At 46.1% G+C, this 16,436-nt stretch overlaps 1 protein-coding gene and 1 long non-coding RNA gene across 3 annotated transcripts in view; one reads left to right on the plus strand and one right to left on the minus strand.

Annotated features, from left to right (window-relative positions):
- Positions 1 to 16,082, minus strand: part of LOC141153501 (uncharacterized) — a 534,371-nt gene extending 518,289 nt beyond the window's left edge. For both annotated transcript variants that reach the window (XR_012247312.1, XR_012247313.1), the window contains exon 1: positions 14,557 to 16,082. This is a non-coding gene — a long non-coding RNA (uncharacterized lncRNA). The remainder of the gene's footprint in view (positions 1 to 14,556) is intronic.
- The window catches only part of LRFN5 (leucine rich repeat and fibronectin type III domain containing 5), a 388,786-nt gene continuing 387,095 nt past the window's right edge, over positions 14,746 to 16,436 (plus strand). The window contains exon 1 of the mRNA XM_073638357.1: positions 14,746 to 16,316. The gene's annotated coding sequence lies outside the window, so the exon portion shown is untranslated. The remainder of the gene's footprint in view (positions 16,317 to 16,436) is intronic.

Raw genomic sequence — 16,436 nt, forward strand, 5'->3', positions numbered from 1 at the left:
TTACCCGCAACAGCCAGCGTGATTGGCAGGTCATCATTTTCTTTGGAGGTGGTAACACCAGCTGGTGTTGAGCGCTGTCCGACATCGATAGCACCACCTTTGGATCAAGGCAACCTAACATGTCCGCCTGCATCTTCCTCACAGACCGGCAGTTTGCCGGGGACACCCTTATCAACCCCGTCTAAGCACAATAGCCAGCCCTCGGTCCCTCAGATGTGGACAAGTAAAAGACCATTTCCTCCTAGCCATGAGAAAGCTAAGAGGTTGAATTTCACCATCTGCAAGCTCTTGGCTACAGAAATGCTGCCTTTCCGCCTGGTGGACACAGAGGATTTTCGAGACCTTATGTCCGTCGCAGTGCCCCAGTACCAGATGCCCAGTCGGCACTACTTCTCAAAGAAAGGTGTGCCTGCGCTCCACCAGCATGTCGCACACAACATCACCGCTTCTTTGAGAAACTCTGTGTGTGACAGGGTGCATTTCACCACAGACACTTGGACGAGTAGGCATGGACAGGGGCGTTACATGTCGCTGACTGGGCACTGGGTAACTATGGTGACAGCAGGACAAGGGGCTGCTGTCCAAGTCTTGCCGTCCCCACGAGTTGTGCGTCAATCCTCTTTATGTCAAAGTTCCTCCACTGCTTCTGCCTCCTCAACCTCCTCTCGGTCTTCCACCTGCACCCAAAGCCTGTCTTGTCATGCCACAAGCTTTCTAACTGCGCAGAAGGGATCCTGCACACCTCCTTACTATGCTAGCAGTAGGGCTCAACGTCATCAGGCGGTTCTTACATTGAAATGTCTGGGAAATGTGAGTCACACAGCTGAGGAGTTGTGGTCAGCTCTGGAGAACCAATTTCATGAATGGTTGTCTCCACTGGACCTGAAACCAGGGAAGGCCGTGTGCGACAATGCTGCAAACCTGGGTGCGGCCCTTCGCCGGGGCAATGTCACACACGTGCCTTGTATGGCTCACGTGTTGAACCTGGTTGTCCAGCAATTTTTAGCCCACTATCCCAGACTAGATGGCCTTCTGCAGAGGGCACGGTCGCTGTGTGCTCACTTTCGCCGTTCGCATCCCGCAGCTCAGCGACTTACATCTCTACAGAAGTCGTTGGGCCTGCCATTTCACCGGCTAAAATGCGATGTGCCTACCCGGTGGAATTCAACTCTGCACATGTTGCAGCGACTGTGGCAGCACCGACAAGCCCTGGTGCAATACGTTCTGATGTATAGCCTGGGCCAACGAGATTCAGAGGTGGGGCAAATCACGCTGGAGGAGTGGTCTCAGATCAGGGACCTATGCACCCTTCTGCACAGTTTTGAAATGGCGACGAAGATGTTTAGTGCTGACGATGCCATTATCAGCATGACTATTCCGGTGATTTACATGCTGGAGCACATGTTAAACAGAATTCGGAGTCAGGTGGTGGCACAAGAGGAGGTGGAGGAAGTAGAGGAGGAGGAGTTGTATGCGGAAGGGCTAACATCTGCAAGGTCCAGACGGTCGGCAGCACCAAGGCGGCAGGCATGTGAGGGTGGGGGAGATGGTTTTACCAGGGCGCATGGTAGCAGCCAAACTAGTGAGGAAGGTGCAGGAGCCCAGGAAGAAGTGGAGGACGAACTGATGGAAGACTCATCAGATGAGGGAGACCTTGATCACATTTCTGTTGTGCGAGGTTGGGGGGAGAGGACAGAGGAAGGAAGCATGATTGTTACCTCGCCACCAACACAACAGGGACTTGGTGCTCCTGGATGCGCAACACACATGAGTGCCTTCTTGCTGCACTACCTGCAACATGACCCTCGAATTGTGAGAATTAGAAATAATCCTGACTACTGGGTTGCCACACTCTTAGATCCCCCAAACTTTTCGATCAACCTTTTCATTTTAATAAAGACCAAAAAAATGGTCATTTTTGAAATTATAAGCATTAGCAGGTTGTTAGAAACTGAAATCAAACAGTTTTCAACTCAAAACTTTATTCTAGGTGATGTTACATTTTCACATAGGACCCCTTGTTCGAAAGGAGCTTCTGAACTCTCTCGTCCATTGAATTTGTCAGGTTTTCGATGGTTTCTGCTTCAATTGTTTTGCATGAGGACAGAATACCCTCCCAGAGCTGTTGCTTAGATGTGAACTGCCTCCCGCCATCATAGACACTCCTTTTAATGATGCTCCAAAGGTTCTGAATGGGGTAGAGGTCAGGGGAGCATGGGGGTCACACCATAAGTTTGTCCCCTTTTATGCCCATATCAGCCAGAGATGCAGATGTTTTATGTGCAGCATGATCTTGCTGTGAAATACACGGTTCTTCTTCTTGAACCATGGCAGGAAGTGCTGTTTGAGAAAATCCACATACATTATGGAGTTCATCTTTAGCGCCTTCAGGGATCCTAAAGGGGCCGACAATCTCTCTCCCCATGATTCCAGCCCAAAACATTACTCCACCTCCTCCTTGTTGGCGCTGTAGCCGTGTTTGCGTGGGGTGTCCATCAACCAGCCATCCTCCACTCCATCCATCTGGACCATCGAGCGCTGCACGGCACTCATCCGTGAACAAAACAGTTTTGAAATCAGTCTTCATGTAATGTTTGGCCCACTGGAGCCGTTTCTGCTTGTGTGAAGTGGATAGAGGAGGTCGACAGGATGGCGTATGCACAGCTGCAAACCTCTGAAGGACCCTGCATCTTGTTGTTCGGGGGACGTTGGAGGCACAAGCAGCTTCAAAAACTTGTCTGCTGCTATGACAAGGCTTTTTTGCCGCTGCTCTTTTAACCTGACGTCATTGCCTGTAGGAAAGAGTCCTCAATTTGCCCTTATCAGCACGCACACGTGTGTACTGTGAATCAGCTACATACTTCTTGATTGCCAAGACACTTCATCCTGATCATCGCACAATGTTGATTGTAGTCATGCCTTGACCTAAACACTCCACAATTTGTTGCTTCTCAGCAGCCGACACATCCTTTTTCTTTCCCATTTTGGCAGAAAATGTAGGCTGCTTAATAATGTGAGACAGCCTTCTTAAGTAGTCTTGCCTTTCATTGGACACACCTGCCAAACTAATTAGCACAGGTGTCTGCAATTGCTTACAGTGATATAAAGAGCCCTGACACACATCACCATCAATGAGTTTAACTGACAAACAAACAAATTCTTCCCTTATCACTCCTAAACACTTTTTGCATAATAATTTGGAACACAGTGTACATGTGCTTTTCCACAAAACACCAGTGGTTCACGTAGTGAATCTTACAGTTCTAACTTGCCAACCGTGGTCTGTATGGAGTTGTTCAATAAAGGGCCCAAAATTAAGATAACATAGATGGGAGAGGTCTCTATGAATAGGAATTCCTAAGTATTTGATACCCTGTGAGGGCCAGGCAAAGGGAAAGTTGGACTGGATGGAATCCTATATGGATTTGGGGAGGGAGACATCGAGGGCCTCAGACTTCGCTGCATTGATTTTAAAATTTGACCATGTAACAAAGTGATCTATTTCAGCCATAACAGCATGGATGGATATATGTGATTGAGTGATATATACTAGGACATCATCAGCAAATAGAGAGCACTTGTACTCGGTGCCTCCCACCTCAATCCACCTAATATTGGGGTTATGGCGAATTGATGAGAGCAGGTGCTCCGTCACTAGGATGTATAAGAGAGGGGACAGAGGACATCCCTGCCTTGTCCCATTGGTGATGGTGAAAGGTGATGAAAATGTTCTGACGCACCCCCTGGGCCTTGGGACACCCGGAGCCGGACCCTTTTTGGTGGATGCTGGTGGTTGTAGTCTCCGTGGCGGCAACCCGGTTCCGTGGCTCAGGGCGGTCAAACCAGTGGCGGAACTATTTATGTGGTTTTGATGTTTAAATGTCCGACTACGCCACCCGTGGATTGTGGTCAGAGTGAACCGCCGCTCCAGGGCAGACCGCTAAGGCTGGTGTTGTGGGTGCAGCAGAGCGTAGCATAACTCCCCACGGGAGGAGTATAGCCTCAGGGCAGTGTATGCGGAGGATGGGGGTGATGGTGCAGGGCAGCAGCAGTAATGACACGGAGTCAGTGATGCAGTCCAGGGCCTTTACTCACAGTTCTTATTATCCAGACCACGTCTGCAGGTAACGGCTGCCCACGTCGTACTGTGCTCACCAGGTGAGGGGCTCAGACAACTCCCAGATAACTTTGGAGTGCTTCACAGGACCCCCTTTGTGTGTCCTTTGTCTGGCCTTTCTTACCAACCCTTCTGTCCGGCTGCCTCGGGCCTCCTCTTGGTAAACTTGGCGCCAGTTTCCCTGACCCTATGTAGTGCCTTCCTAGCGGGTGTAGCGAGGGGCTGCGCCACATAAAATGTCACAGCCTCCTGTTTCTAGCTGAGGGTCGTTTCCTGCCTCCACTAGTTTCGAGGACCGGTCTCCCCCTTTGGCCTGACCCCTCCACGCAGGTGGATTCGGGCGTGCGGTGGCGACTCGCCCGTCCGCACCCCTGAGATCCCTTCGTTCCTCATTCCTGGAGCCTTCTCCGCTCCTCTTCCTTCCTTCTCCCTCTTCCAGGCCTGGGCCTCTGTTACTAGGCCCGGCTCCGGAGCAGAGCTCATGCAGAGCCCCTGCTCCCTGCCACTTCTGCTCAGACTTCTCTGCACTGAACTAAGATGGTGCCCACCTTTTATACTCCCTTCTCAATGCACCCAGGAACTGCTTCCTCCCTGCTCCTGCACTACAGGGTTCCCCTTCCTCAGTGTTCCCTCCCCCCACTCCAGCCAGGGACAGGGACTGTCGTGCCCATCTCAGGGGCATATTGGTCGCCCTGCCCCACGGCAATGTGGTGTAATGCATGCAGGTGTCGGGTCCTGATCCACACTACATCCTTACCTGAGAGTGAGATATCACACCTCTGGGTGAGGTGCAATACCTCTGTAGCAACCGAGCCCTCAGGGTGCTACAGTTCCATCTATCTTCAGCCTAGGTGACGTATTGCGATACAGGGCCGTGATTTTGGCTATAAAAGGGTCCCCTAGACCCCTACCCCAAGCTTTTTAAGAGAATCATATATGGCGTGCCAGGAGACTCTATGGAATGCTTTCTCAGCATCCAACGAGATTATCTAATTACAAATTTTTAACTGCATCTAGCCCAGGAAATACTTTGTGCCTAGTAGCAGGGTCTGCTAGTCAGCGGATTATCCCGGCTGTTAAGCAAGCTACACCACCTGTAGTTTGGACACTTCATTTTTTCAAAGGAAATGCTTCGGGACCACGGGATACTCAGTGAAGAGCATCAGGAGGCACCCCAAGGCATAGGGGCTCGGACTGGCAGTAGGATGCCTTGCGGTGGACAGCCGAGCTCGATCCTTATAAAAGCTTTTTAACTGCAGCAGCTTTAGTGGACGCTACTGGAGCTGGAATTACGCGGCTGCTGGCATGAGACTTGCCCTCCAATAGATCCTTGTAAATGGATTTAAAGTGTATTTATTCAAATTAGAGAGACAATTTAAATTAAAAAGCTTAGAGCTGCCTCCACCACAGGGGGGCTCGCTCGACCCACCAGCGGACAGGCACCAGTATTGGGAGAGGGGGGCTGGCCGTCAGGGTTCACCGCGGCTCTGGCACAAACCCGGCGACACGGAGGTGGCACGGGCAGGAGCGGACTGAACGTGTCGGCTTCTCACTTTTTGGATTTTAGAAGGGCATGACATGCCTATATCTGTGTCTCCCCCTCCTTTTACTCCTCCACCTCTTTTCTTTTCGCATGACTATATGTACTTGTCACTTTTCCATGTGTTAGTTGTGTCTTCTGAGCAGTTTGTCAGCTTTTGGACACCTTTGAAGGTGTTTTCTATGTGTTTCTATGTGTTTTTGGTTGCCTGCCATTGGTTTTAACGGTGTTCGAAGGTGTTCGACGAACAGTTCGACGAACAGTTCGGCGAACACACGGGTGTTCGACGAACCGAACCGAACTCGAACACTACGGGGGTGGCTCAACACTAATGTAGAGTCCATCCGTTCACCTTTTCTGCGTCGCACAAAGACACGGTGGTTGGAACCAAAGATCTCAAATTTGGACTCATCAGACCAAAGCACAGATTCCCACTGGTCTAATGTCCATTCCTTGTGTTCTTTAGCCCAGACAAGTCTCTTCTGCTTGTTGCCTGTCCTTAGCAGTGGTTTCCTAGCAGCTATTTTACCATGAAGGACTGCTGCACAAAGTCTCCTCTTAACAGTTGTTGAAGAGATGTGTCTGCTACTAGAACTCTGTGTAGCATTGGCCTGGTCTCTAATCTGAGCTGCTGTTAACCTGCGATTTCTGAGGCTGGTGACTCGGATAAACTTATCCTCAGAAGCAGAGGTGACTCTTGGTCTTCCTTTCCTGGGGCGGTCCTCATGTGAGCCAGTTTCTTTGTAGCGCTTGATGGTTTTTGCAACTGCACTTGGGGACACATTCAAAGTTTGCCCAATTTTTCGGACAGACTGACCTTCATTTCTTAAAGTAATGATGGCCACTCGTTTTTCTTTACTTAGAATTTGTATTATGGCAAGAAAAAAGCAGCTAACAGTCTATTCAGTAGGATTATCAGCTGTGTATCCACCTGACTTCTGCACAACACAACTGATGGTCCCAACCCCATTTATAAGGCAAGAAATCCCACTTATTAAACCTGACAGGGCACACCTGTGAAGTGAAAACCATTTCCGGTGACTATCTCTTGAACCTCATCAAGAGAATGCCAAGAGTGTGCAAAGCAGTCATCAAAGCAAAAGGTGGCTACTTTGAAGAATCTAGAATATAAGACATATTTTCAGTTGTTTCACACTTTTTGTTAAGTATATAATTCCACATGTGTTAATTCATAGTTTAGATGCTTTCAGTGTGAATGTACAATTTTCAAAGTCATGAAAATACAGAAAAATCTTTAAATGAGAAGGTGTGTCCAAACTTTTGGTCTGTACTGTAGATGATAAAAAATTGCCATCAGCACCAGAGTCCACCCACGCCTTGGCAGTAACTGTAGATTTACCAAGGGACAATGTCACATTATAAGATAATTTGGAGGAAGACGTCCCGGACTTTAATACACCTCCTCCAACGTTGGTAAGAACTACTCGTTTTACCGACTGCTTGGAACCCTTATTTACGGGGTGCTCCAAGAGATGTGTGGGTCGGGAACGAGAGGGGCTAGACTCAGTCCGGGATATATCCATAGCCTCAGGCTCCAGGTCGAGAGTCTTGGGTTTGGGTCTAAAGGCGCCTGGTGCCAACAGATGTTGAGGTCTGGCAACCTCCAGCTCTAACTTATGTTCCGCATGACGCAAGTCAATACGGTCAGCGAGAGATATTAACTCCTCCAGAGAGGTTGGAATCTCTCTGGTAGATAAAGCATCCTTAATATGCCCAGCCAGACCCCTCCAGAACACCGGAATAAGCGACCGCTCAGACCAATCCAGTTCAGCCGCTAGGGTTCTGAACTGGACGGCATAGTGACTAGCGGTGGCCGAACCCTGGACCAACGCAAGAAGCTTAAGAGCCGTATCATGCGTGACCTGAGGACCCAGGAAAACACTTTTTAGGGTCTTAAGGAAAAGACCTGCGTTTACTACCACCGGGTCGTTCCGCTCCTATAGAGGAGTAGCCCACTCCAGAGCCCTGTGAGAAAGTAAAGAAATTATATATCCCACTTTGGCTCTTTCGGAGGGGAACCGTGCCTCCATCATCTCCAAATGAATGGAGCATACGTTAATAAACCCCCTACAGAGTTTACTGTCCCCAGAAAATTTCTCCGGGAGAGCAAACCGGGGTAATGGGGCACATGCAGTGGTTGCAGTATTCACCGCAGCCGAGTTAATAATGTTGGCTGCTAGAGTAGCCGCCTGGGAAGCTACTGCAGTGATATCAGCAACCGGAGCAGTTTGTTCCAGAGTTCTAAGTCTGGTCTCCAGTTGCTGTACGTAACGCTGCAGTTGCTGGTTGTCGGCCATGTTCGGCAAGACGCTGGTGCTCAGATACTGTTAGGGGGGCGGTTGCAGACAACTTTATTTAAATGGAACGCAACCGACCCCGTGTTCCGCGATGCAGCCTAGAGGACTGCTGCCGAACACTTTCCGGGTGGAAAGGCAAGCGACAACTTAAATGTTAAACCCTTCCGTGTTACTTCACACAGGAACGGGTAAAGCGGTACGCTCTATCTCCGTTAACTGCATGGAAGGAGAGCGACCGCCGACGCACCTATCAAATATCTTAGCCCTTCGTGTTAATGCACACTGAAAGGGTAAGACGGTTCGCACAATCTCCAAGAACCGCAGGGAGACGTGCGACCGTGGGAGAAGCAGTAGCCCTGTCTTTGATACAGGTGCTACGCTATGGGGAATGGCGCTAAAGCGGTTCACACAATCTCCAAGAACCGCAGGGAGACGTGTGACCGGACTAGGAGCAGTAGCCCTGTCTTCGATACAGGCGCTACGCTTAGGAGAAGGCGCTAGCGTGCGGGTGTGATTCCCGCCGGGTATTCGAGCACTCAGCCGGCGTGCTACCGGACTGAGCAAACCCGCTCTATATAGCTCACAGGCGGAACAGACTTTCTCAGACCTGCTTAGCTAAAGCTATGACTCTACGAGGAGCCCAAGAGTAAGCGTGCACACCACAAACAGCAAGCTCAAATGATCTGAGCGCGTCACCATCTTGGTAGGCAGGCCTTTTAAAGACTAAGCCCTGCCCACCGAAGCGCCATTGGTGACGTTACCCATGGACCAATTAGGCGGTGCCAGGTCACCGGGTCAGGTGGGTGCCAAACCACGAATCATAATCTGCCAGGTCACGGACATGCTCAGTGCGGCGAATCCTGGACTTAGACTCCACAAGCCCTGTCTCCCTCTGCAACCCAGGTTTAACATTGCTAGGCACAACAACCTGGGAGACAAACAGGGCTCGCGGACCAGATAGGTGTTGGGGCTGATGGTGATGCTGAGCAGCATCAACCCTGGCTGGACTGAAATGGGAGACCACAGAAAGTCCTGGCCCCATTTCGAATCCAGCACCAGACTGACACCTGACAGTCTGTGAGGCAGTAGAGTCATTGTTTGTGAGGCAGGGCCAGGGAGGGACACATATCTAGCAGCTGCTACTTGCTTGTGCTTAGTGCAGGTATAATGCTGCTGTAATGCAATTACATATACAATTCATTCCAGGGTAATTGGAGGCATTGCAACTCCTTTGATTTACAGTGAAGAAAATCATATCAAAATTTGTCAAAGCTAGAGAATTTGAATTTCAAAATATTTCCTTATCTCTAAAAAGTACAAATCACCAGATTTAATAAAAAAGGACATCCTTATCTTCTGTTACAGTTCTATTGGAGAGCACAATTGCACCCACTAAATAGCCCCTCTCACATTAAAGTTCCAAAAGGGCAGGTGGAAAGCATACATTTCCTGTTGATGGGGAGTCATATGACGTATCATATGATCTTCTCGGCCAGTCAGAAGCATTTGATGCAATCAGTGACTTCTATTTACAATGAGTCATGAAGTGCCACATGTACACATGAGCAAATCAATCCGATGCGCACTGAATTTCTGTAAAATTTTTGGATATTTTTTTGACTCTGGCAAGTTTAAAAAAATTTGCAATTTCCTACTGGTGAATTGTTAAAATTGCCCACAGCCATTTTACAGAATACTCAAGATTGCAGCAGCAAGAGAAGGCTCAGATTATGCTTCCCTATACTGCCTTTTCGCTATCACATCACATGGTATAGTGCAGCCAATTAAGAAGGACTATCAGAGCCTGCATAAAAGCCAAAGTAGGGAATACAATAGCCATTTGGAGAGAATCGGGATAATGTGTTTTTCTCATCTTTAACTTATGATAAGTCAAGTGGAGTCTTTTTTTAGCACTTTGGGGGCTTTTACTGGTCTGTATTGTAACGACTAATAAACTCCAATTAAGGACAGTACAAATTATATAAATTAAAGAGATCTTTCATATAAACCATTCCTTTTAAGGAGTATCTTTCAGCTATTCTGCCATTTCTTTTAAAAAAATATTTGTATTCACCTTGAAATCACAATCATCTACATTGTTCCGTTCCTCTCTTATTTCTCCTGGAAATTGTTGAACAAATTAACATCTGGGTGTTACCTTTCCCCTTGCTAAAAAGGCATGTTTGTACAATGTGGAACAGTCAGCACTTAATGGACAGTGTTAGATATCACCCCGTCCTGGTAACACCCATTTGTCAATGTACAGTGGCATATGAAAGTTTTGGCACCCCTGGTCACAATTACTGTTATTGTGAACAGTTAAATGAAATGATCTGTAAAAGGCCTAAAGTTAAAGATGACACATTTTCATCTTTTACATTTTAAAAATTACAACAAGTAAAATTCTCTAATGCAAACGTTTGTGCACCCTGCTTGGTTAATGCCTAGTAGCGCCCCCTGTTGAAAATATCACAGCTTTTTGTAACCAGACAAGAGTTTTTCAATCCTTGTTTGAGGGATTTTCCTCCATTCTTCCTTGGAGAATTCCTCCAGTTCTCTGAGATTCCTGGGTCGTCTTGCATGCTCTGCTATACTGAGGTCTAGCCACAGATTTTCAAGGATGTTCAGATCAGAGGACTATGAGGACCATTGTAAAACCTTCAGCTTGCGCCTTTTGAGGTAGTTTATTGTGGATTTTGATGCGTGTTTAGGATCATTATCTATTTGTAGAAGCCATCCTCTACATCCTCTTTTCAATTTCAGCTTTTTTATAGATGGTGTTATGTTTCCATCAAGAATTTGTTGAAATTTCATTGAATCCATTCTTCCCTCTACCTGTGAAATGTTCCCCGTGCCATTGGCTGCAACATAACCACAAAGCATGACTGATCCTCCCCCATGCTTAATAGTTGGCGAGATGTTATTTTCCTGAAATTCTCTGCCCTTTTTTCTCCACATATACCTTTGATCATTGTGGCCAAAGAGTTTTATTTTACCCTCATCAGTCCACAGGACTTGTTTCCAAGATGCATCAGGCTTGTTTAGATGTTCTTTTGCAGACTTCTGACACTGAATTTTATGGTGAGGGACGCAAGAGAGATTTTCTTCTGATGACTCTTCCATGAAGGTCATATTTGTGCAGGTGTCTCTGAACAGGAGAACAATTTACCACAACTCCAGAGTCTGCTATATCTTTCTGAAAGTCTTTTGCAGTCAAGCAGGGGTTCTGATTTGCCTCTCTAGCAATCTTACGAGCAGCGCTCACTGAAATGTTGCTTGGTCTTCCAGACCTTATCTTGACCTCCACTGTTCCTGGTAACTGCCATTTCTTAATTATATTTCGAACTGAGGAAAGAGCAACTTGAAAACGCTTTGCAAGCCTTCTTATAGCTTGTCCGGCTTTGTGGGCCACCACCATTTTCAGAGTGCTCGGCAGCTGCTTAGAAGAACCCATGGCTGCTGTTTTTCACAAGGTTAGAGGCAGCTGGGTTTTTATAAAGCTGGAAATTTGCATCATCTGGCCTTTCCGAACGATAATAGTGACCAAGCCATAACCCTAACAGGCTAATTAAGGTCTGAAACCTTGGTTACAGTTATCTGAGCACACAAATCTCCAAGGGTGCCTAGACTTTTGCATCGGCCCATTTTCCTTTCTGGATTTTTTTAAAATGTAAAAGATGACAATATATATATTTTTATTCCTAAAATACAAAGGAAACGTGTCATTTGTAACTTTAGTCCTTTTAGAGATCATTTCATCTTCAACTTGCTTAACTGTTCACAAATAACAGTAATATTGACCAGGGGCGCCCAAACTTTTACATGCCATTGTATATTCATACATTTCTAGGATGAATAACAGAAATAGTACTAAATAGAGAAAAATAAGAATATTAAGAGGGAAAAAAAAAGATTTTTCTACAATTGGGCAAGTGATAAGAGATGCCAGGCCCTCCTTATGTAATAGTAAAAATGTGATCATATTTTACTCCAGTATCTTCGAGATTCTTCATCATATTATATTGCAGCCAACCAGCAATGCATAACCTGAACCCTGACTCTATACACCATAATTGCACATATAATTACACACTAAAGCAAAAGTCTTTGTGTCCTACAACTTCAGTGGTGCCATGCATACCCCACGTCACTGGGGCACGCAGACAGAAAAGGGCCCTCTTAATGCACAATTCTATCTGGTCTGGAGGTAGAAGTGACCCCCTTACCTCTTGGGTCCCAAGTTGCACCAATGATATGTCCACCCCTGTCCCAGGGGTACAAAATTTTCCATGTCTATGGGAGTTTATTATGGTGTGCATTCAGCAGGCACTGCAGGGAAAGATCATAACCTGGGGGGAAGGGAGTGTAATATCATTATTCCATGAAGTAGGGGCCAATCCCAACACATTTTGGACCAATGGCCACAGCCAACACACTGAATGCAAACGTCTAAAAAAAAGAATATAGAACAAGCATCCTACTAGATTTGGCCACCATTGTAATGTCACTGAATCATAGGCTACTGCTGATCCATCCAGTGAAGCCCAATATGTAGCCAACAGAACCAAAAGAAACAGCAAGCGACGGAGACTGTCCTTCTTAGCAGTAAAGGGCATTGGAAGCAACATGCACTCAGACATATACAGCTGTGATTGCACTTTATGTGTCCCCACATTGGCTTCTTCCAGCATACACCAATAAAAGCGATAACTCATGAAAGGCTTCCTACCCATGCATTAGCCCTGCTACATGTGACAGTGGCCGCAGCAATGTGGTGCACTGAGCAAAAGCACAGTGGGGTGTTCTCACGGGTCACCCTTGGCCCCTTATTATGTGGTTCATCACCCTGGTGTCCCGGACTGTCACACTTTACTTACTACTGAATTAAATACTGGAAATTCATGGAGAACTTTACAGTAAATTCTCAGCTGATCCAAGGAAACTTTTGACCTGGCATGAAATGGAAAAGCACAGCCCAGCAGGACCGATAGGTTATTATTGTGATGGCTGTTTTATGCTTTGTATGGCAATGATCCTAGAAAGAAAATGGATCAATAAATAGTAGAGATGTAGCGGAGCTGAATAACTCATGCAGCCAGTATATAGATATATATATATTTTTTATGTTTGCATTACATTGACTATACAACTGCACAGGAGATATGGGCAATATGAATGATCAATGCAGATATTGGCCAATAATCCACTTATGTACAGGCACACATGGTCTGTAGGCATGCATAGGGAATGGAGATGGAGCAAGAGCATAAATAGCAAAAAACACAAATAAATGCAGCATGTAAAGTAATGATCCCATCTAGAATCACAGAAACCCTCTAAAAGCACAGTCCAGGCTAATGGACCAGACAGCTGGAAATAATAATAGATACTTTGCATAAGAGATCAATATTTCAGCAGCAACCAGATGAGAATATATAAATACCACTATGAATAAGCCAATTACACAGCATATTTTAGGAAAAGGAGCCTATATCTAGAAATTGCAAAAAAATTAAATTCATTTATTAAATAGAAGTTCAGATGCATCAGTGCTGAAGTTGTCATCTTACTCTTCGGAAGATGCGTGGTCAGAACATTGCAATGGATAAATCAAACGCAACTCTGCTACATCAGAAATGCTCACTTGGCTTCATATATTAGGCTATGTTCCCACCATGAGGTTTTGGGGAGTTTTTGATGTTTGTAGGTTATTTGCATTTTTTCAAAAACACGCAGAGCAAAAAAATCATCAAAAACGTATTGTGGGAAAGTAGCCTTACACAGCAGATACAGAATTTGCTCACAGTCATGAAAACCAGTATAAATCAACATTAACTAACGTGGAAACAGCAAGTGCAGAGTTAATGCAGAACAATGCAACTAATGCATGTATGACAGTATAAATCAGCATTACCAAACTTGAAAACAGCAAGTGCAGAGTTAATGCAGAGTAACACAATTAATGCATGTATGACAGTATAAGTCAACATTAACTAATTTGGAAACAGCAAGTACAGCGTTAATACAGGACAATGCAATTAATGCATATATGACAGTATAAATCAGCATTACCAAACTTAGAAACAGCAAGTGCAGAGTTAATACAGGACAATGCAATTAATGCATATATGACAGTATAAATCAGCATTACTAAACTTAGAAACAGCAAGTGCAGAGTTAATACAGGACAATGCAAGTAATGCATATATGACAGTATAAATCAGCATTACCAAACTTAGAAACAGCAAGTGCAGAGTTAATACAGGACAATGCATTTGATGCATATATGACAGTATACACCAGCACTGCCAAACTTAGAAACAGCAGGTGCAGAGTTAATACAGGACAATGCAATTAATACATGTATGACAGTATAAATAAACATTAACTAACTTGGAAACAGCAAGTGCAGAATTAAAGCAGAACAATGCAATTAATGTAATCTTTAGCACAGCAGGTAATAAAGTTCCAGAAGAAAAAAAGTAAAATAAAGTATCCACATTGGCCTGCAGCGTTAATGAAGCGTCTTCTGCAGTTAAGGCATTTCCATGCACACAGGACAGACAGCAGAGTCTACTTACTCCAACTCCAGGCAGCTGATCCCATATTCTATAGCAGGAGGAGGGATCCAAGCCAAAAAAGCCTGATTTCTATGCAGATAACACATGGATGACAAGTCCAGGCAGGGCTAATGCACAGCCAGGGAGCCAATCATAAAAAGTAGCCTTCATTGGTGCGTATGGGGGGAAAAAAAAGCAGCAACATACAGAAATCCTGCACCATGAGGAGAGATAATGGATGATTGCATTGTTACCTTTGTTGTGCATTATTTGGTCATTTTTTTAGTTGTTTGTGAGAGCAAATTGATACATTGCGCATTTGGATGGATTAGCCATTAGTCTAGATAGTATCATTGCATAATCCACTTAGAAGCAAAAAAAATCATCTGAAGGAGGTCCCCCCTTATTCCTCCTGGGGGACTGGAGAGACACGTTTGTGGCATTCAATCACTCTTAGGATTAACTCAGCGTGGAGGCTGTGCTGGGGGAAGTGCTAGGTGCAGCTGTGCAATCCTGCCTGCTGAGATCTGATCTGACTTTCCTATCGCAGCCACTTGATCGCTCTCACTGCAGAGACGTTGGCTCAGCTTGCAGAGGAGGTTTGCCTAATGCAGAGTGAATGCGCAGGAATGGCTTTGTCACTGCTGGATGAGAGAGACCTACAGCCCTGTACACACCACAGGCTTCCTGTGCAGGACTGACTTGCCCTGTGTGCAGCATGTCTGAGCTTTTTTCTCACCCAGGCAGGGGCTGGAGGGAGCTGCTGCCTTTTGGAGAGGGTCTTCTTTTTCCTGTCGTTCTCTGGATCTGTGTCTTTGTCTAATGAAAGCTGGTGGTGGTGGTGGGAAGGATAGATCCCCTGGAAGCTAACCACTACTTAGTGTCTGCTGCTCATGTATGCAGCCCTAAATTCTAGCCCATAGAAGGGGAGTGCAGCTGAATAAGCAGGCTGGAAGGAGGAGGAATTGGACCTGCTGGTGACCTTCAGCACCAGGGACAGCGACCCAGCTCAGCACCTTGTGTAGATCCCTTCCAGCACCGTGGACAGCAGTGACCCAGATCAGATCCCTGCCTAGATCAGTCCCAGCACCAGCTTGTCTAGTGATCTGGATCAAGGATCTACCATTTGGATTTCCTCCACCCTTTTTTTTTTCTTCCTTCACAATCTGGATCAGAACCTTGGAGCACTTAATTTCCCAGCTAATTATTCGGATTACAAGTGTTTTTTCCCCCAATGGCTGCTGCTGTCGGTGGGTGCTGTCCGGCTCTGGGCATTATGTGGCTGCTTGCATTAAAGGACCATTTTATGGATTAACCTGGATCAGGTACATTGCAAGGTCAAAGCTCCCATAGATCAGGCACTGGCATCCAGAAATTGCCTCCTTTTTTTTGGATTTACTGCTTTGTAAACTATTGTCGGGTGTTATTAGCGCATTTATTATGAGTCCTGAGGAAGTTGCTGGATAAAGGTGTCTTGTGATGTGTGGACAGGCTGCCTGCTCTGCACATGGTGCTGGGGATGGATGGACCCTCACATTCCCCCTGCTCCTGCTCTGATCCCCACACATTCCCCTGCTGTCATCCCTGGTAATGGAGCATTCTGTGGATTACCTCTAGGATAGCATTCTGGCATGCCAGTGCTGGGTGATGGCAAAGGGCACACAAGTTACCGGAAAACACTTTGCAAGAAGCCTGTGAGACCCCCCCAGGCAGCAGCCTGATAGCACTGTATCTGCAGGTAAAAAGTCTGACTGCAATCGTCTGTACTCCAGAGGCGACAGGTAAACACCAAGCTTAATCCTTCCCAAAAAAATTGTGTTGTGATCTTGTGTCTTATGGCTCAGCTGCATTGCAGACTGCTTTACTTATTAATGCTTTTTCGCATTTGTTAGAGTGAGCTG

This window comes from Phyllobates terribilis, unplaced genomic scaffold (assembly GCF_046119375.1).
Source record: "Phyllobates terribilis strain yellow unplaced genomic scaffold, ASM4611937v1 Scaffold_7__3_contigs__length_470593459, whole genome shotgun sequence".
In the NCBI taxonomy this organism is placed as follows: Eukaryota; Metazoa; Chordata; class Amphibia; order Anura; family Dendrobatidae; genus Phyllobates; species Phyllobates terribilis.